General features: G+C 33.8%; 20 non-coding genes across 20 annotated transcripts; all 20 read right to left on the bottom strand.

The window, feature by feature from the left end:
- Positions 1-427: 427 nt before the first annotated feature.
- On the bottom strand, positions 428-509 carry TRNAS-CGA (transfer RNA serine (anticodon CGA)). Its single transcript has one exon. It is a non-coding gene; the product is annotated as a tRNA-Ser (tRNA).
- Positions 510-716: 207 nt separating this feature from the next.
- TRNAS-UGA (transfer RNA serine (anticodon UGA)) lies at positions 717-798 on the bottom strand. The gene has a single exon. It is a non-coding gene; the product is annotated as a tRNA-Ser (tRNA).
- Positions 799-1,740: 942 nt separating this feature from the next.
- Positions 1,741-1,822, bottom strand: TRNAS-CGA (transfer RNA serine (anticodon CGA)). Its single transcript has one exon. It is a non-coding gene; the product is annotated as a tRNA-Ser (tRNA).
- A 207-nt stretch (positions 1,823-2,029) lies between these two features.
- Positions 2,030-2,111, bottom strand: TRNAS-UGA (transfer RNA serine (anticodon UGA)). Its single transcript has one exon. It is a non-coding gene; the product is annotated as a tRNA-Ser (tRNA).
- Positions 2,112-3,059: 948 nt separating this feature from the next.
- On the bottom strand, positions 3,060-3,141 carry TRNAS-CGA (transfer RNA serine (anticodon CGA)). Its single transcript has one exon. It is a non-coding gene; the product is annotated as a tRNA-Ser (tRNA).
- Positions 3,142-4,374: 1,233 nt separating this feature from the next.
- Positions 4,375-4,456, bottom strand: TRNAS-CGA (transfer RNA serine (anticodon CGA)). Its single transcript has one exon. It is a non-coding gene; the product is annotated as a tRNA-Ser (tRNA).
- A 189-nt stretch (positions 4,457-4,645) lies between these two features.
- Positions 4,646-4,728, bottom strand: TRNAS-UGA (transfer RNA serine (anticodon UGA)). Its single transcript has one exon. It is a non-coding gene; the product is annotated as a tRNA-Ser (tRNA).
- A 948-nt stretch (positions 4,729-5,676) lies between these two features.
- TRNAS-CGA (transfer RNA serine (anticodon CGA)) lies at positions 5,677-5,758 on the bottom strand. The gene has a single exon. It is a non-coding gene; the product is annotated as a tRNA-Ser (tRNA).
- A 1,233-nt stretch (positions 5,759-6,991) lies between these two features.
- On the bottom strand, positions 6,992-7,073 carry TRNAS-CGA (transfer RNA serine (anticodon CGA)). Its single transcript has one exon. It is a non-coding gene; the product is annotated as a tRNA-Ser (tRNA).
- A 207-nt stretch (positions 7,074-7,280) lies between these two features.
- Positions 7,281-7,362, bottom strand: TRNAS-UGA (transfer RNA serine (anticodon UGA)). The gene has a single exon. It is a non-coding gene; the product is annotated as a tRNA-Ser (tRNA).
- Positions 7,363-8,304: 942 nt separating this feature from the next.
- TRNAS-CGA (transfer RNA serine (anticodon CGA)) lies at positions 8,305-8,386 on the bottom strand. The gene has a single exon. It is a non-coding gene; the product is annotated as a tRNA-Ser (tRNA).
- Positions 8,387-8,593: 207 nt separating this feature from the next.
- Positions 8,594-8,675, bottom strand: TRNAS-UGA (transfer RNA serine (anticodon UGA)). Its single transcript has one exon. It is a non-coding gene; the product is annotated as a tRNA-Ser (tRNA).
- A 207-nt stretch (positions 8,676-8,882) lies between these two features.
- TRNAS-UGA (transfer RNA serine (anticodon UGA)) lies at positions 8,883-8,964 on the bottom strand. Its single transcript has one exon. It is a non-coding gene; the product is annotated as a tRNA-Ser (tRNA).
- Positions 8,965-9,912: 948 nt separating this feature from the next.
- On the bottom strand, positions 9,913-9,994 carry TRNAS-CGA (transfer RNA serine (anticodon CGA)). Its single transcript has one exon. It is a non-coding gene; the product is annotated as a tRNA-Ser (tRNA).
- A 1,233-nt stretch (positions 9,995-11,227) lies between these two features.
- TRNAS-CGA (transfer RNA serine (anticodon CGA)) lies at positions 11,228-11,309 on the bottom strand. The gene has a single exon. It is a non-coding gene; the product is annotated as a tRNA-Ser (tRNA).
- A 189-nt stretch (positions 11,310-11,498) lies between these two features.
- Positions 11,499-11,581, bottom strand: TRNAS-UGA (transfer RNA serine (anticodon UGA)). The gene has a single exon. It is a non-coding gene; the product is annotated as a tRNA-Ser (tRNA).
- Positions 11,582-12,522: 941 nt separating this feature from the next.
- TRNAS-CGA (transfer RNA serine (anticodon CGA)) lies at positions 12,523-12,604 on the bottom strand. The gene has a single exon. It is a non-coding gene; the product is annotated as a tRNA-Ser (tRNA).
- A 207-nt stretch (positions 12,605-12,811) lies between these two features.
- On the bottom strand, positions 12,812-12,893 carry TRNAS-UGA (transfer RNA serine (anticodon UGA)). Its single transcript has one exon. It is a non-coding gene; the product is annotated as a tRNA-Ser (tRNA).
- A 948-nt stretch (positions 12,894-13,841) lies between these two features.
- TRNAS-CGA (transfer RNA serine (anticodon CGA)) lies at positions 13,842-13,923 on the bottom strand. The gene has a single exon. It is a non-coding gene; the product is annotated as a tRNA-Ser (tRNA).
- A 207-nt stretch (positions 13,924-14,130) lies between these two features.
- Positions 14,131-14,212, bottom strand: TRNAS-UGA (transfer RNA serine (anticodon UGA)). Its single transcript has one exon. It is a non-coding gene; the product is annotated as a tRNA-Ser (tRNA).
- Positions 14,213-15,142: the final 930 nt, after the last annotated feature.

Here is a 15,142-nt window from a genome sequence, read left to right as displayed (position 1 = left end):
GTATCTTACAATGTGGCTGATGGAAATAATTGCAATACATTCACTGTAATTCCACAGATAGCACTACAGTTTTGTGATATTTGAAAGTATCTGATATGCACATTTCTACCTAGTGCTGCTGATTTGTTAATTAAAAGTTTAGTTGTTATTAACAAAACTAATTTTAACTCAGATCTACACATAAATAACCATTACATCATGAAACAGTAAAAAAACATTGGAGATGGTTTAATGACATGTTCCTAAAATGTAGGAAGAGCCGCACTGTCTGAGATCACGTGCTTCAAAAAGCAGTCCATTGTGAAAGAGGATGCAGGTGAAGGTGATTTAGGATGAGACAGTTACATTGTTCAACATAACATATTTTGCTTTTCTACATCTTAAATGCATATTGTGTTTTTAAATAAGTTTGAAAAGCAAAACGTAACGTAGCTGGCAGGATTTGAACCTGCGCAGGGAAACCCCAATTGATTTCGAGTCCATCGCCTTAACCACTCGGCCACAACTACCTGCACGTTGATTTTGTGATGAGCTTCTGTGGAAAAATAATTGCTTTCCATTTCATGATTGTCATTTAAAATCTGTTGCAATTTCTATTTGGTAGCTGCTATATTAATAGACAAACTATGGGAAATATAATAGCTAGTATAGTTTCCTAGAAAATAAAGGAGTCAAGGAAGTATAATCTCTGTTTTTGACACGCTCGAAAAGCAAGATTTAGCTGGCAGGATTTTAACCTGCGCGTGGAAACCCCAATGGATTTCAAGTCCATCGCCTTAACCACTCGGCCACAACTACTTCTATACCACTACCAGACAGTACCTGGAGTACAAAATAATTTATTATCGTTCTGTTTATTTCATTGGTCCCATGCTTATTTAATGTAGAATTAGCACACCTGTCACTGCACAATCATAAATTTGTTTATTAACATGCATTTTCTCTCATCATTCATTTCATCTCTGCAGATCTCTCAAGATCAAATTTTGCATTCTTTAGTGGCAGTATGGATATTGTGAAAGGCACATCATAGGATTCTGCAAATGTATATGTGAAATAATTAGTTCATAACATCAAGGCTGCAAACTAGGATTAAATCAGGATTAGATAAAATGGTGAGAATGAAGGTTTCCAAAAAATATTGATTTAAATTTTTCAATTACTGTATATGTTTTAAAAAGAAACAGCTCATGTCAGTGTTATAGAGATATATTTAAGATTAACTTTAAGATGGGAAAGATTTCCTGAGCTTGGTGGCAATTGTTGATTATGATGAAGATGATAATATGTTCTGGAATGAACAAATAAACTTTGTTATGTATCTTAAAAAGTGGCCGATGGAAATAATTGCAATACATTCACTGTAATTCCACAGATAGCACTACAGTTTTGTGATATTTGAAAGTATCTGATATGCACATTTCTTCCTAGTGCTGCTGATTTGTTAATTAAAAGTTTAGTTTTTATTAACAAAACTAATTTTAACTCAGATCTACACATAAATAACCATTACATCATGAAACAGTAAAAAAAAAATGGAGATGGTTTAATGACATGTTCCTAAAATGCAGGAAGAGCCTCACTGTCTGAGATCACGTGCTTCAAAAAGCAGTCCATTGTGAAATAGGATGCAGGTGAAGGTGATTTAGGATGAGACAGTTACATTGTTCAACATAACATGTTTTACTTTTCTACATCTTAAATGCATATTGTGTTTTTAAATAAGTTTGAAAAGCAAAATGTAGCTGACAGGATTTGAACATGCGCGGGGAAACCCCAATGGATTTCGAGTCCATCGCCTTAACCACTCGGCCACAACTACCTGCACGTTGATTTTGTGATGAGCTTCTGTGGAAAAATAATTGCTTTCCATTTCATGATTGTCATTTAAAACCTGTTGCAATTTCTATTTGGTAGCTGCTATATTAATAGACAAACTATGGGAAATATAATAGCTAGTATAGTTTCCTAGAAAATAAATGAGTCAAGGAAGTATGATCTCTGTTTTTGACATGCTCGAAAAGCAAGATGTAGCTGGCAAGATTTGAACCTGCGCGTGGAAACCCCAATGGATTTCAAGTCCATCGCCTTAACCACTCGGCCACAACTACTTCTATACCACTACCTGACATTACCTGGAGTACAAAATAATTTATTATCATTCTGTTTATTTCATTGGTCCCATGCTTATTTAATGTAGAATTAGCACACCTGCCACTGCACAATCATAAATTTGTTTATGAACATGCATTTTCTCTCATCATTCATTTCATCTCTGCAGATCTCTCAAGATCAAATTTTGCATTCTTTAGTGGCAGTATGGATATTGTGAAAGGCACATCATAGGATTCTGCAAATGTATATGTGAAATAATTAGTTCATAACATCAAGGCTGCAAACTAGGATTAAATCAGGATTAGGATACAATGGTGAGTATGATGGTTTCCAAAAAATATTGATTTTAATTTTTCAATTACTGTTTATGTTTTAAAAAGAAACAGCTCATGTCAGTGTTATAGAGATATATTTAAGATTAACTTTAAGATGGGAAAGATTTCCTGAGCTTGGTGGCAATTGTTGATTATGATGAAGATGATAATATGTTCTGGAATGAACAAATAAACTTTGTTATGTATCTTACAATGTGGCTGATGGAAATAATTGCAATACATTCACTGTAATTCCACAGATAGCACTACAGTTTTGTGATATTTGAAAGTATCTGATATGCACATTTCTACCTAGTGCTGCTGATTTGTTAATTAAAAGTTTAGTTGTTATTAACAAAACTAATTTTAACTCAGATCTACACATAAATAACCATTACATCATGAAACAGTAAAAAAAAATTGGAGATGGTTTAATGACATGTTCCTAAAATGCAGGAAGAGCCTCACTGTCTGAGATCACGTGCTTCAAAAAGAAGTCCATTGTGAAATAGGATGCAGGTGAAGGTGATTTAGGATGAGACAGTTACATTGTTCAACATAACATATTTTGCTTTTCTACATCTTAAATGCATATTGTGTTTTTAAATAAGTTTGAAAAGCAAAACATAACGTAGCTGGCAGGATTTGAACCTGCGCAGGGAAACCCCAATGGATTTCGAGTCAATCACCTTAACCACTCGGCCACAACTACCTGCACGTTGATTTTGTGATGAGCTTCTGTGGAAAAATAATTGCTTTCCATTTCATGATTGTCATTTAAAACCTGTTGCAATTTCTATTTGGTAGCTGCTATATTAATAGTCAAACTATGGGAAATATAATAGCTAGTATAGTTTCCTAGAAAATAAATGAGTCAAGGAAGTATGATCTCTGTTTTTGACATGCTCGAAAAGCAAGACGTAGCTGGATTTGAACCTGCACGGGGAAACCCCAATGGATTTCAAGTCCATCGCCTTAACCACTCGGCCACAACTACTTCTATACCACTACCTGACATTACCTGGAGTACAAAATAATTTATTATCGTTCTGTTTATTTCATTGGTCCCATGCTTATTTAATGTAGAATTAGCACACCTGCCACTGCACAATCATAAATTTGTTTATTAACATGCATTTTCTCTCATCATTCATTTCATCTCTGCAGATCTCTCAAGATCAAATTTTGCATTCTTTAGTGGCAGTATGGATATTGTGAAAGGCACATCATAGGATTCTGCAAATGTATATGTGAAATAATTAGTTCATAACATCAAGGCTGCAAACTAGGATTAAATCAGGATTAGGATACAATGGTGAGTATGATGGTTTCCAAAAAATATTGATTTTAATTTTTCAATTACTGTTTATGTTTTAAAAAGAAACAGCTCATGTCAGTGTTATAGAGATATATTTAAGATTAACTTTAAGATGGGAAAGATTTCCTGAGCTTGGTGGCAATTGTTGATTATGATGAAGATGATAATATGTTCTGGAATGAACAAATAAACTTTGTTATGTATCTTACAAAGTGGCTGATGGAAATAATTGCAATATATTCACTGTAATTCCACAGATAGCACTACAGTTTTGGGATATTTGAAAGTATCTGATATGCACATTTCTTCCTAGTGCTGCTGATTTGGTAATTAAAAGTTTAGTTGTTATTAACAAAACTAATTTTAACTCAGATCTACACATAAATAACCATTACATCATGAAACAGTAAAAAAAAATTGGAGATGGTTTAATGACATGTTCCTAAAATGCAGGAAGAGCCTCACTGTCTGAGATCACGTGCTTCAAAAAGCAGTCCATTGTGAAATAGGATGCAGGTGAAGGTGATTTAGGATGAGACAGTTACATTGTTCAACATAACATATTTTGCTTTTCTACATCTCAAATGCATATTGTGTTTTTAAATAAGTTTGAAAAGCAAAATGTAACGTAGCTGGCAGGATTTGAACCTGCGCAGGGAAACCCCAATGGATTTCGAGTCAATCTCCTTAACCACTCGGCCACAACTACCTGCACGTTGATTTTGTGATGAGCTTCTGTAGAAAAATAATTGCTTTCCATTTCATGATTGTCATTTAAAATCTGTTGCAATTTCTATTTGGTAGCTGCTATATTAATAGACAAACTATGGGAAATATAATAGAAAATAAAGGAGTCAAGGAAGTATGATCTCTGTTTTTGACATGCTCGAAAAGCAAGAGCTAGCTGGCAGGATTTGAACCTGCGCGGGGAAACACCAATGGATTTCAAGTCAATCACCTTAACCACTCGGCCACAACTACTTCTATACAACTACAAGACATTACCTGGAGTACAAAATAATTTATTATCGTTCTGTTTATTTCATTGGTCCCATGCTTATTTAATGTAGAATTAGCACACCTGCCACTGCACAATCATAAATTTGTTTATTAACATGCATTTTCTCTCATCATTCATTTCATCTCTGCAGATCTCTCAAGATCAAATTTTGCATTCTTTAGTGGCAGTATGGATATTGTGAAAGGCACATCATAGGATTCTGCAAATGTATATGTGAAATGATTAGTTAAAAACATCAAGGCTGCAAACTAGGATTAAATCAGGATTAAGATACAATGGTGAGTATGATGGTTTCCAAAAAATATTGATTTAAATTTTTCAATTACTGTTTATGTTTTAAAAAGAAACAGCTCATGTCAGTGTTATAGAGATATATTTAAGATTAACTTTAAGATGGGAAAGATTTCCTGAGCTTGGTGGCAATTGTTGATTATGATGAAGATGATAATATGTTCTGGAATGAACAAATAAACTTTGTTATGTATCTTACAATGTGGCTGATGGAAATAATTGCAATACATTCACTGTAATTCCACAGATAGCACTACAGTTTTGTGATATTTGAAAGTATCTGATATGCACATTTCTACCTAGTGCTGCTGATTTGTTAATTAAAAGTTTAGTTGTTATTAACAAAACTAATTTTAACTCAGATCTACACATAAATAACCATTACATCATGAAACAGTAAAAAAAAATTGGAGATGGTTTAATGACATGTTCCTAAAATGCAGGAAGAGCCTAACTGTCTGAGATCACGTGCTTCAAAAAGAAGTCCATTGTGAAATAGGACGCAGGTGAAGGTGATTTAGGATGAGACAGTTACATTGTTCAACATAACATATTTTGCTTTTCTACATCTTAAATGCATATTGTGTTTTTAAATAAGTTTGAAAAGCAAAACATAACGTAGCTGGCAGGATTTGAACCTGCGCAGGGAAACCCCAATGGATTTCGAGTCAATCGCCTTAACCACTCGGCCACAACTACCTGCACGTTGATTTTGTGATGAGCTTCTGTGGAAAAATAATTGCTTTCCATTTCATGATTGTCATTTAAAACCTGTTGCAATTTCTATTTGGTAGCTGCTATATTAATAGTCAAACTATGGGAAATATAATAGCTAGTATAGTTTCCTAGAAAATAAATGAGTCAAGGAAGTATGATCTCTGTTTTTGACATGCTCGAAAAGCAAGACGTAGCTGGATTTGAACCTGCACGGGGAAACCCCAATGGATTTCAAGTCCATCGCCTTAACCACTCGGCCACAACTACTTCTATACCACTACCTGACATTACCTGGAGTACAAAATAATTTATTATCGTTCTGTTTATTTCATTGGTCCCATGCTTATTTAATGTAGAATTAGCACACCTGCCACTGCACAATCATAAATTTGTTTATTAACATGCATTTTCTCTCATCATTCATTTCATCTCTGCAGATCTCTCAAGATCAAATTTTGCATTCTTTAGTGGCAGTATGGATATTGTGAAAGGCACATCATAGGATTCTGCAAATGTATATGTGAAATAATTAGTTCATAACATCAAGGCTGCAAACTAGGATTAAATCAGGATTAGGATACAATGGTGAGTATGATGGTTTCCAAAAAATATTGATTTTAATTTTTCAATTACTGTTTATGTTTTAAAAAGAAACAGCTCATGTCAGTGTTATAGAGATATATTTAAGATTAACTTTAAGATGGGAAAGATTTCCTGAGCTTGGTGGCAATTGTTGATTATGATGAAGATGATAATATGTTCTGGAATGAACAAATAAACTTTGTTATGTATCTTACAATGTGGCTGATGGAAATAATTGCAATACATTCACTGTAATTCCACAGATAGCACTACAGTTTTGTGATATTTGAAAGTATCTGATATGCACATTTCTACCTAGTGCTGCTGATTTGTTAATTAAAAGTTTAGTTGTTATTAACAAAACTAATTTTAACTCAGATCTACACATAAATAACCATTACATCATGAAACAGTAAAAAAACATTGGAGATGGTTTAATGACATGTTCCTAAAATTTAGGAAGAGCCGCACTGTCTGAGATCACGTGCTTCAAAAAGCAGTCCATTGTGAAAGAGGATGCAGGTGAAGGTGATTTAGGATGAGACAGTTACATTGTTCAACATAACATATTTTGCTTTTCTACATCTTAAATGCATATTGTGTTTTTAAATAAGTTTGAAAAGCAAAACGTAACGTAGCTGGCAGGATTTGAACCTGCGCAGGGAAACCCCAATTGATTTCGAGTCCATCGCCTTAACCACTCGGCCACAACTACCTGCACGTTGATTTTGTGATGAGCTTCTGTGGAAAAATAATTGCTTTCCATTTCATGATTGTCATTTAAAATCTGTTGCAATTTCTATTTGGTAGCTGCTATATTAATAGACAAACTATGGGAAATATAATAGCTAGTATAGTTTCCTAGAAAATAAAGGAGTCAAGGAAGTATAATCTCTGTTTTTGACACGCTCGAAAAGCAAGATTTAGCTGGCAAGATTTTAACCTGCGCGTGGAAACCCCAATGGATTTCAAGTCCATCGCCTTAACCACTCGGCCACAACTACTTCTATACCACTACCAGACAGTACCTGGAGTACAAAATAATTTATTATCGTTCTGTTTATTTCATTGGTCCCATGCTTATTTAATGTAGAATTAGCACACCTGTCACTGCACAATCATAAATTTGTTTATTAACATGCATTTTCTCTCATCATTCATTTCATCTCTGCAGATCTCTCAAGATCAAATTTTGCATTCTTTAGTGGCAGTATGGATATTGTGAAAGGCACATCATAGGATTCTGCAAATGTATATGTGAAATAATTAGTTCATAACATCAAGGCTGCAAACTAGGATTAAATCAGGATTAGATAAAATGGTGAGAATGAAGGTTTCCAAAAAATATTGATTTAAATTTTTCAATTACTGTATATGTTTTAAAAAGAAACAGCTCATGTCAGTGTTATAGAGATATATTTAAGATTAACTTTAAGATGGGAAAGATTTCCTGAGCTTGGTGGCAATTGTTGATTATGATGAAGATGATAATATGTTCTGGAATGAACAAATAAACTTTGTTATGTATCTTAAAAAGTGGCCGATGGAAATAATTGCAATACATTCACTGTAATTCCACAGATAGCACTACAGTTTTGTGATATTTGAAAGTATCTGATATGCACATTTCTTCCTAGTGCTGCTGATTTGTTAATTAAAAGTTTAGTTTTTATTAACAAAACTAATTTTAACTCAGATCTACACATAAATAACCATTACATCATGAAACAGTAAAAAAAAAATGGAGATGGTTTAATGACATGTTCCTAAAATGCAGGAAGAGCCTCACTGTCTGAGATCACGTGCTTCAAAAAGCAGTCCATTGTGAAATAGGATGCAGGTGAAGGTGATTTAGGATGAGACAGTTACATTGTTCAACATAACATGTTTTACTTTTCTACATCTTAAATGCATATTGTGTTTTTAAATAAGTTTGAAAAGCAAAATGTAGCTGACAGGATTTGAACATGCGCGGGGAAACCCCAATGGATTTCGAGTCCATCGCCTTAACCACTCGGCCACAACTACCTGCACGTTGATTTTGTGATGAGCTTCTGTGGAAAAATAATTGCTTTCCATTTCATGATTGTCATTTAAAACCTGTTGCAATTTCTATTTGGTAGCTGCTATATTAATAGACAAACTATGGGAAATATAATAGCTAGTATAGTTTCCTAGAAAATAAATGAGTCAAGGAAGTATGATCTCTGTTTTTGACATGCTCGAAAAGCAAGATGTAGCTGGCAAGATTTGAACCTGCGCGTGGAAACCCCAATGGATTTCAAGTCCATCGCCTTAACCACTCGGCCACAACTACCTGCACGTTGATTTTGTGATGAGCTTCTGTGGAAAAATAATTGCTTTCCATTTCATGATTGTCATTTAAAACCTGTTGCAATTTCTATTTGGTAGCTGCTATATTAATAGACAAACTATGGGAAATATAATAGCTAGTATAGTTTCCTAGAAAATAAATGAGTCAAGGAAGTATGATCTCTGTTTTTGACATGCTCGAAAAGCAAGATGTAGCTGGCAAGATTTGAACCTGCGCGTGGAAACCCCAATGGATTTCAAGTCCATCGCCTTAACCACTCGGCCACAACTACTTCTATACCACTACCTGACATTACCTGGAGTACAAAATAATTTATTATCATTCTGTTTATTTCATTGGTCCCATGCTTATTTAATGTAGAATTAGCACACCTGCCACTGCACAATCATAAATTTGTTTATGAACATGCATTTTCTCTCATCATTCATTTCATCTCTGCAGATCTCTCAAGATCAAATTTTGCATTCTTTAGTGGCAGTATGGATATTGTGAAAGGCACATCATAGGATTCTGCAAATGTATATGTGAAATAATTAGTTCATAACATCAAGGCTGCAAACTATGATTAAATCAGGATTAGGATACAATGGTGAGTATGATGGTTTCCAAAAAATATTGATTTTAATTTTTCAATTACTGTTTATGTTTTAAAAAGAAACAGCTCATGTCAGTGTTATAGAGATATATTTAAGATTAACTTTAAGATGGGAAAGATTTCCTGAGCTTGGTGGCAATTGTTGATTATGATGAAGATGATAATATGTTCTGGAATGAACAAATAAACTTTGTTATGTATCTTACAATGTGGCTGATGGAAATAATTGCAATACATTCACTGTAATTCCACAGATAGCACTACAGTTTTGTGATATTTGAAAGTATCTGATATGCACATTTCTACCTAGTGCTGCTGATTTGTTAATTAAAAGTTTAGTTGTTATTAACAAAACTAATTTTAACTCAGATCTACACATAAATAACCATTACATCATGAAACAGTAAAAAAAAATTGGAGATGGTTTAATGACATGTTCCTAAAATGCAGGAAGAGCCTCACTGTCTGAGATCACGTGCTTCAAAAAGAAGTCCATTGTGAAATAGGACGCAGGTGAAGGTGATTTAGGATGAGACAGTTACATTGTTCAACATAACATATTTTGCTTTTCTACATCTTAAATGCATATTGTGTTTTTAAATAAGTTTGAAAAGCAAAACATAACGTAGCTGGCAGGATTTGAACCTGCGCAGGGAAACCCCAATGGATTTCGAGTCAATCACCTTAACCACTCGGCCACAACTACCTGCACGTTGATTTTGTGATGAGCTTCTGTGGAAAAATAATTGCTTTCCATTTCATGATTGTCATTTAAAACCTGTTGCAATTTCTATTTGGTAGCTGCTATATTAATAGTCAAACTATGGGAAATATAATAGCTAGTATAGTTTCCTAGAAAATAAATGAGTCAAGGAAGTATGATCTCTGTTTTTGACATGCTCGAAAAGCAAGACGTAGCTGGATTTGAACCTGCACGGGGAAACCCCAATGGATTTCAAGTCCATCGCCTTAACCACTCGGCCACAACTACTTCTATACCACTACCTGACATTACCTGGAGTACAAAATAATTTGTTATCGTTCTGTTTATTTCATTGGTCCCATGCTTATTTAATGTAGAATTAGCACACCTGCCACTGCACAATCATAAATTTGTTTATTAACATGCATTTTCTCTCATCATTCATTTCATCTCTGCAGATCTCTCAAGATCAAATTTTGCATTCTTTAGTGGCAGTATGGATATTGTGAAAGGCACATCATAGGATTCTGCAAATGTATATGTGAAATAATTAGTTCATAACATCAAGGCTGCAAACTAGGATTAAATCAGGATTAGGATACAATGGTGAGTATGATGGTTTCCAAAAAATATTGATTTTAATTTTTCAATTACTGTTTATGTTTTAAAAAGAAACAGCTCATGTCAGTGTTATAGAGATATATTTAAGATTAACTTTAAGATGGGAAAGATTTCCTGAGCTTGGTGGCAATTGTTGATTATGATGAAGATGATAATATGTTCTGGAATGAACAAATAAACTTTGTTATGTATCTTACAAAGTGGCTGATGGAAATAATTGCAATATATTCACTGTAATTCCACAGATAGCACTACAGTTTTGGGATATTTGAAAGTATCTGATATGCACATTTCTTCCTAGTGCTGCTGATTTGGTAATTAAAAGTTTAGTTGTTATTAACAAAACTAATTTTAACTCAGATCTACACATAAATAACCATTACATCATGAAACAGTAAAAAAAAATTGGAGATGGTTTAATGACATGTTCCTAAAATGCAGGAAGAGCCTCACTGTCTGAGATCACGTGCTTCAAAAAGCAGTCCATTGTGAAATAGGATGCAGGTGAAGGTGATTTAGGATGAGACAGTTACATTGTTCAACATAACATATTTTGCTTTTCTACATCTCAAATGCATATTGTGTTTTTAAATAAGTTTGAAAAGCAAAATGTAACGTAGCTGGCAGGATTTGAACCTGCGCAGGGAAACCCCAATGGATTTCGAGTCAATCGCCTTAACCACTCGGCCACAACTACCTGCACGTTGATTTTGTGATGAGCTTCTGTAGAAAAATAATTGCTTTCCATTTCATGATTGTCATTTAAAACCTGTTGCAATTTCTATTTGGTAGCTGCTATATTAATAGACAAACTATGGGAAATATAATAGAAAATAAAGGAGTCAAGGAAGTATGATCTCTGTTTTTGACATGCTCGAAAAGCAAGAGCTAGCTGGCAGGATTTGAACCTGCGCGGGGAAACACCAATGGATTTCAAGTCAATCACCTTAACCACTCGGCCACAACTACTTCTATACAACTACAAGACATTACCTGGAGTACAAAATAATTTATTATCGTTCTGTTTATTTCATTGGTCCCATGCTTATTTAATGTAGAATTAGCACACCTGCCACTGCACAATCATAAATTTGTTTATTAACATGCATTTTCTCTCATCATTCATTTCATCTCTGCAGATCTCTCAAGATCAAATTTTGCATTCTTTAGTGGCAGTATGGATATTGTGAAAGGCACATCATAGGATTCTGCAAATGTATATGTGAAATGATTAGTTAAAAACATCAAGGCTGCAAACTAGGATTAAATCAGGATTAAGATACAATGGTGAGTATGATGGTTTCCAAAAAATATTGATTTAAATTTTTCAATTACTGTTTATGTTTTAAAAAGAAACAGCTCATGTCAGTGTTATAGAGATATATTTAAGATTAACTTTAAGATGGGAAAGATTTCCTGAGCTTGGTGGCAATTGTTGATTATGATGAAGATGATAATATGTTCTGGAATGAACAAATAAACTTTGTTATGTATCTTAAAAAGTGGCCGATGGAAATAATTGCAATACATTCACTGTAATTCCACAGATAGCACTACAGTTTTGTGATATTTGAAAGTATCTGATATGCACATTTCTTCCTAGTGCTGCTGATTTGCTAATTAAAAGTTTAGTTGTTATTAACAAAACTAATTTTAACTCAGATCTACACATAAATAACCATTACATCATGAAACAGTAAAAAAAATTGGAGATGGTTTAATAACATGTTCCTAAAATGCAGGAAGAGCCTCACTGTCTGAGATCACGTGCTTCAAAAAGCAGTCCATTGTGAAATAGGATGCAGGTGAAGGTGATTTAGGATGAGACAGTTACATTGTTCAACATAACATATTTTGCTTTTCTACATCTTAAATGCATATTGTGTTTTTAAATAAGTTTGAAAAGAAAATGTAGCTGACAGGATTTGAACATGCGCGGGGAAACCCCAATGGATTTCGAGTCCATCGCCTTAACCACTCGGCCACAACTACCTGCACGTTGATTTTGTGATGAGCTTCTGTGGAAAAATAATTGCTTTCCATTTCATGATTGTCATTTAAAACCTGTTGCAATTTCTATTTGGTAGCTGCTATATTAATAGACAAACTATGGGAAATATAATAGCTAGTATAGTTTCCTAGAAAATAAATGAGTCAAGGAAGTATGATCTCTGTTTTTGACATGCTCGAAAAGCAAGATGTAGCTGGCAAGATTTGAACCTGCGCATGGAAACCCCAATGGATTTCAAGTCAATCGCCTTAACCACTCGGCCACAACTACTTCTATACCACTACCTGACATTACCTGGAGTACAAAATAATTTATTATCGTTCTGTTTATTTCATTGGTCCCATGCTTATTTAATGTAGAATTAGCACACCTGCCACTGCACAATCATATATTTGGTTATTAACATGCATTTTCTCTCATCATTCATTTCATCTCTGCAGATCTCTCAAGATCAAATTTTGCATTCTTTAGTGGCAGTATGGATATTGTGAAAGGCACATCATAGGATTCTGCAAATGTATATGTGAAATAATTAGTTCATAACATCAAGGATGCAAACTAGGATTAAATCAGGATTAGGATACAATGGTGAGTATGATGGTTTCCAAAAAATATTGATTTTAATTTTTCAATTACTGTTTATGTTTTAAAAAGAAACAGCTCATGTCAGTGTTATAGAGATATATTTAAGGTTAACTTTAAGATGGGAAAGATTTCCTGAGCTTGGTGGCAATTGTTGATTATGATGAAGATGATATTATGTTCTGGAATGAACAAATAAACTTTGTTATGTATCTTACAAAGTGGCTGATGGAAATAATTGCAATATATTCACTGTAATTCCACAGATAGCACTACAGTTTTGGGATATTTGAAAGTATCTGATATGCACATTTCTTCCTAGTGCTGCTGATTTGGTAATTAAAAGTTTAGTTGTTATTAACAAAACTAATTTTAACTCAGATCTACACATAAATAACCATTACATCATGAAACAGTAAAAAAAAATTGGAGATGGTTTAATGACATGTTCCTAAAATGCAGGAAGAGCCTCACTGTCTGAGATCACGTGCTTCAAAAAGCAGTCCATTGTGAAATAGGATGCAGGTGAAGGTGATTTAGGATGAGACAGTTACATTGTTCAACATAACATATTTTGCTTTTCTACATCTCAAATGCATATTGTGTTTTTAAATAAGTTTGAAAAGCAAAATGTAACGTAGCTGGCAGGATTTGAACCTGCGCGTGGAAACCCCAATGGATTTCGAGTCCATCGCCTTAACCACTCGGCCACAACTACCTGCACGTTGATTTTGTGATGAGCTTCTGTGGAAAAATAATTGCTTTCCATTTCATGATTGTCATTTAAAACCTGTTGCAATTTCTATTTGGTAGCTGCTATATTAATAGACAAACTATGGGAAATATAATAGCTAGTATAGTTTCCTAGAAAATAAATGAGTCAAGGAAGTATGATCTCTGTTTTTGACATGCTCGAAAAGAAAGACGTAGCTGGCAGGATTTGAACCTGCGCGGGGAAACCCCAAAAGATTTCAAGTCCATCGCCTTAACCACTCGGCCACAACTACTTCTATACCACTACCCGACATTACCTGGAGTACAAAATAATTTATTATCGTTCTGTTTATTTCATTGGTCCCATGCTTATTTAATGTAGAATTAGCACACCTGCCACTGCACAATCATAAATTTGTTTATTAACATGCATTTTCTCTCATCATTCATTTCATCTCTGCAGATCTCTCAAGATCAAATTTTGCATTCTTTAGTGGCAGTATGGATATTGTGAAAGGCACATCATAGGATTCTGCAAATGTATATGTGAAATGATTAGTTAAAAACATCAAGGCTGCAAACTAGGATTAAATCAGGATTAAGATACAATGGTGAGTATGATGGTTTCCAAAAAATATTGATTTAAATTTTTCAATTACTGTTTATGTTTTAAAAAGAAACAGCTCATGTCAGTGTTATAGAGATATATTTAAGATTAACTTTAAGATGGGAAAGATTTCCTGAGCTTGGTGGCAATTGTTGATTATGATGAAGATGATAATATGTTCTGGAATGAACAAATAAACTTTGTTATGTATCTTCAAAAGTGGCCGATGGAAATAATTGCAATACATTCACTGTAATTCCACAGATAGCACTACAGTTTTGTGATATTTGAAAGTATCTGATATGCACATTTCTTCCTAGTGCTGCTGATTTGTTAATTAAAAGTTTAGTTTTTATTAACAAAACTAATTTTAACTCAGATCTACACATAAATAACCATTACATCATGAAACAGTAAAAAAAATTGGAGATGGTTTAATAACATGTTCCTAAAATGCAGGAAGAGCCTCACTGTCTGAGATCACGTGCTTCAAAAAGCAGTCCATTGTGAAATAGGATGCAGGTGAAGGTGATTTAGGATGAGACAGTTACATTGTTCAACATAACATATTTTGCTTTTCTACATCTTAAATGCATATTGTGTTTTTAAATAAGTT

Source organism: Taudactylus pleione, unplaced genomic scaffold, assembly GCF_031769625.1.
Source record: "Taudactylus pleione unplaced genomic scaffold, aTauple2 ptg000085l, whole genome shotgun sequence".
Taxonomy (NCBI): domain Eukaryota; kingdom Metazoa; phylum Chordata; class Amphibia; order Anura; family Myobatrachidae; genus Taudactylus; species Taudactylus pleione.
This window is presented reverse-complemented; position numbering and strand designations above follow the sequence as displayed.